Below are 4,815 nucleotides of genomic sequence, written 5' to 3' on the forward strand. Positions count from 1 at the left end.
TTATTTCAGGCATAGTAATTTGGGTTTTTTGGTGTAGCTTGCTTCAAGATTTCTATGTGTTGGTTTACCCATTTCTGCTTATTACGTATGCGGGACAAGTGGCTTATTTGATTTTTGTTAGAGTGGAGGTTGAAATGCATAAATAAACAAATAATTAGACTTTTCGTGTGTCTTCGCTTCATAGCATCTGCATTATCGTGTACTGTGTAACTCTTGGATTGTTGTAAACTGACAGAGAACTACCTATGGAAACCTCTGCTAAGTCAGGGAACGGTGCAGGGGGCCGAAAGGGAGGATCCAAGAAAACTCCCGTCATGAAATCGGTCAAGGCCGGCCTTGAATTTCCTATTGGAAGGCTCGCCAGGTATCTGAAGAATGGCAGATATGCCAAGAGGGTTGGGATTGGAGCCCCAATTTTTTTGTAGCTGTGCTTGAATACCTAGTAGCTGAGGTAAATATTGATATGAATTATGTTTTTAACACATTGATTTGGTTCTATGATGTAGCGATTTGTTTGGTGGTTCGATTGTATCAGTGGCTTTTGTCAATTAGTGTGCTTTCCGAGTTAGGGTTTTGGCGATTTACAGGATATTGGATTTATTTTGTGGGGTGTTAAGGGTTTCATTTTGGGGAATTTGTTGATTTAATTTTGGGGCTCTTTTTTCGGTTCCAGGTTCTTGAATTGGCATGAAATGTTGCCAGAGACAACAAGAAGAATAGGATAATTGCTCGCCATATTCATATGGCTATGAGAAATGAAAATGAATTGGGAAAGCCTTTGGGGAAAGTTACCATAGCTCATGGAGGCGTAATTCCAAACATTCACGAGGTGCTCTTGCCCAAGAAGGCTGGAGAAAAGACGCCAGAGAAGGCTAAAGGTTCAAAGAAGTCCTAGTGGCATTTGGATTTTGGGGTTTTGGTGTATTTGTAAGCATCCATAGCCATGAATACGAATGTGCCTGGTTTGACTGTCAGCGAGCCTAGGTTTCGTGATTTTGGGTTTTTTTATGTGACATTGATGCTAATGTTGTAGCCTTCGAATGTTTTATGGGTTACGGTGCCTGTATGGCCATGTTGCTCCCTGTTTTGTTTGTGTGGAATTGATCTGGAGACTGGTGGTGATGCCTTTTGTATAGTAAATAATTTGGATTAAAATCCTTTTTTTCTATGTGGTTCATTTGCTAAGTTTTATATGTTTGAAACACAAAAGCCTCTTGTGAATTGCAGGTTCTTGCTTATTATTAAATATAATCCCTGTTTTAATTTCTAAAATTCTAGGGCTACTGATTACAATATTGCTATTCATTTGGTCAGAAATTTGGAATTTTCTTATTAGACCCTTTTGGGTTCTAATTAAATCTGTGAAAGGCACGGCTCCATTTTAACGTGTACATGTTCACAGAATTAGGGGACAAATTACATTATCCTCTCAGTGGAATCAAAGGAATTGTCTATATAGTCCTTTTTTGGAATCAAACCTAAATCTTTATCTATGGTTTTAATAATCTATGGCTTTAATATGAAATACTTCCATTTTTGGAGGATCTTGCAAGGAAAGACACTGGTGGAAATGGATCCTACAGAGAAGATAAGGATGGAAGACACCCCTGGTTTAATGTTTAATACTTTCAATGGCATGATGAGTGGTTTCGTTGGGGGTATGTCTGAGGAGGTATGGTGGCCAGATGGTATGATGTGTCTAAGGTTGAAAGGAGCATTTCCCTTTCAGGTTTAATCAATACTATGCAACTTATAGGGAGTTATGGTCTCACATTTGCTGCAATCTAAGGGGTCTTTACATTGGCGAATCATATGGTTGAGAAATTTTGAGAGAAGGACTTCTGGAATGGACCCATGGGTGGCTTTGTTGCTGGCACCTCCATCTTGGGTTTCAAAGGTAGAGATTCTACCTGTTCGAAAGCTATGCTTTTTTGGGCAAAATTCTTCTAAATTCAATTATAGTGCTAATAATTAATTTTTTATATTAGACAAAATGCTTACTTTCATTACTGTGTCGAAATTGAACCCATGGCTAATATGAATATATTACTATTTAATGTAGCCTTCTTAGGAGATACAGTTCTAAAGATCCCTTTTGTTAGAAACCATGGGTGTGTATCTTTTCTATTATAATGTCTCTCTAGATTTGTCTCTGGCCCTAGTTGCTTGTCATGTTTTGCTTCGCAAGATGTCCCCTGGCCTCAAGGGGCGAAACATGTCTCTAAGATTCGAACGTTGGTAGGAGCATGTAACACACCTCTTTCCTAACCAAACACCCTTGTTGACATGTAATTTTTTAATTCGGTGTCTCAATACAATCGACTTTTTGAAGCACATGATGGGAACGACAGTTTTATTTTCCTGTTGATCCTCTGTGGGTGTGGTTTGTATTTTAAATCGAGTCTGATGAAACACATATTCAGTTCAATTTTCTTTAGTTAAGTACTCCTACCAACTCTGAAATTTCATAAGGTGTTTCTCCAGCAACACCTTGAACTAGCAAAGAATACAGGTGTTGTCAACCTTGAAAAAAGCACTGGCAAGCAATTGACACTCCTTGCATCATATACTAGATTGAATTTTTTCAGTATGCAAAATGTTGGAAATGCTATAAACTCGAAGACAAAGGAATTGCTTGAGAAGAGTGCAACGACTCAGAAAATTTTTCTGATTGTTGTTATGATGGTGGCTTTGTAGCCAACACCTCCATCTTGGGTTTGAGAGGTAGAGATTCTACCCGTTCGAAAGCTCTATTTTTCTGGGCAAAATTCTTCTGTTCATTTTTGAAAAACTCAGTACAAGTAAAGTTAGCTTCATGTTATCACCCATAATGATTGCCTGGTTTGTCACCAATGTCATGACAGGACTGTATAATATTGTGAAATATTATCCTGGAGCATTCAAGGAATTCAACAGATATTATATATACTATTACTTTCATGAATATCACACGCCTAAGTTAAAAATTAATATGGTAATGCAATGAAAAATGCGCCAAGTATAAAAACATTTTATGAGTGTATTTAACTTAGGCTTAAGTGAAAAAAGGGGTTTTATTGGATATTATGTAATTTTCCTATGTAAAATAGGATTTTACTTAGGAAAGGACTTATGAAGGTGAATAATGATTTATAGATGGTTTTAAGTACTTAGGTTTTTAATTTATTGGGCTGAGGGTCCAGTCCCTCCAGAAGTCAGAGAAATGCTCTTAGCCCCTCAAATTTAGCAAATCCCTTAGTACTTAGGGGAAATTAGTGAATAATTAGGGAAAATGAGAAGGAGAGCTAATTATTCTGACTATGCTTTGCTTGAGATGCTTTCAATGTACTGTATGCCTTGGCCTTGTGATGAAAGTGAAATATTAACACATTTAGAGACATTATTCATCACATGTGATTCTGCAACATCAACTACCTACCCTACCTACTTTAACCTAGCATTTTTTCTTCTTTATTAGGGTGCACTTAAACTGGAAAAACCTTAACATATCTTCTTTTTCTCTTACATGGCAAAGCCTATCTAACTCTGCACTTATTACATCAAAGGGCTCAGATTAAACTATTGAGCTCCTTTTATTTACTCTACGTATCTACTTATTTTCCAAGATTATATTGTTTGGTTAGATATTTATTCTTTATTTCTACAACATGAAATTGAAAAATGAATTGGTGAAGTTTAAACAGTTTGACTATTCATGAATTGTGGCATAAATGACAAGTTTCACACAATTGTTTATTACATAAAGTGAAAAAGTAGTGGCATTTAGACTTACACACTTTCCTAGTCTATCTTTTGTTCAGGGTTCATTTTCTTTCATTTTTTGACCAATTTTTTATTTTTTTGCCCTTTGATTTTTCTTTTAGGGTATACACTCTTTACATTTTAACTTTTTTATTTTTTGAAAATATGGAAAACCTTTGCAATAAGAAAAGGTATGAACATATTACATGTCTTATCAAGTCAATCATGACATATGACACCTATTGGTATAGGGGCCTAATAGTGGCTCCACTTGGATATGGCTTTCCCTGGTCGAAAGTCAAGAAAAGTAGATCAGATGGCCTTTGAATGACTTTGACTGTGTTCTTCAATTCTCTTTTTCCTGTTACTTTATTATATGTATGACAATGATACTTCTGAAGCTTAGGGCCTTCTCTTCGGGCTTCAACTCCAATAAGTCACTGTCCAATCCAAAATGGAACAATACAAAGGATATAGTATGTACATGTTAATTATCATGATAAATCCTAATAAGTAGGATCAAAGTAATGTTTTAACACTGGACCATTAACTAGTCCTTCTTCTGCGTCTGTGCCATCCAAGTTTTTCAGAAAATATGTGTTGTTTCATTGTAGGGCATGGATAATATATGGTCCTTTCCATAGGAAGTCAAACTTCCCATGTTTCTCCTTATCTTCTCTTCTGGAATCCCATCTTAGCACTTTATCTCCAAGGTGGAAATCTTCTACCTTGGTTGTTCTATCGAATATCTTCTTGAGCTTTTCCTACCATATTTTGAATCTTTGGTACACCTCCTCTCTAGTCTGCTATAAATTGATAGATTTATCCTCTTTTGGATATCATTAGGTTCCACTCAAGCTTCTTGAAGTAATTTCATAACAGGAACTCCTAACGATGAAGGAAATACAACATCCATACCATACACTAACTCATAGGGACTGGTGCCCATAGATTTTTTAGTTGTCAACCCGTCTACCCATAGTGGATATATTAGTTTCTTATGCCAAGTCTTTTTATTTTCTTCCAATTGTTTTTTAATGATATTAATAAGGATTTTGTTGGAAGATTCAGCTA

General features: G+C 36.1%; 1 pseudogene; it reads left to right on the top strand.

Moving 5' to 3' along the window:
• Positions 1-245: 245 nt before the first annotated feature.
• Positions 246-895, top strand: LOC149260214 (histone H2A pseudogene; annotated as a pseudogene).
• Positions 896-4,815: the final 3,920 nt, after the last annotated feature.

This window comes from Pinus tabuliformis, chromosome 6, assembly GCF_031772625.1.
Source record: "Pinus tabuliformis cultivar Carrire ecotype Pingquan chromosome 6, CPIR1, whole genome shotgun sequence".
Taxonomy (NCBI): domain Eukaryota; kingdom Viridiplantae; phylum Streptophyta; class Pinopsida; order Pinales; family Pinaceae; genus Pinus; species Pinus tabuliformis.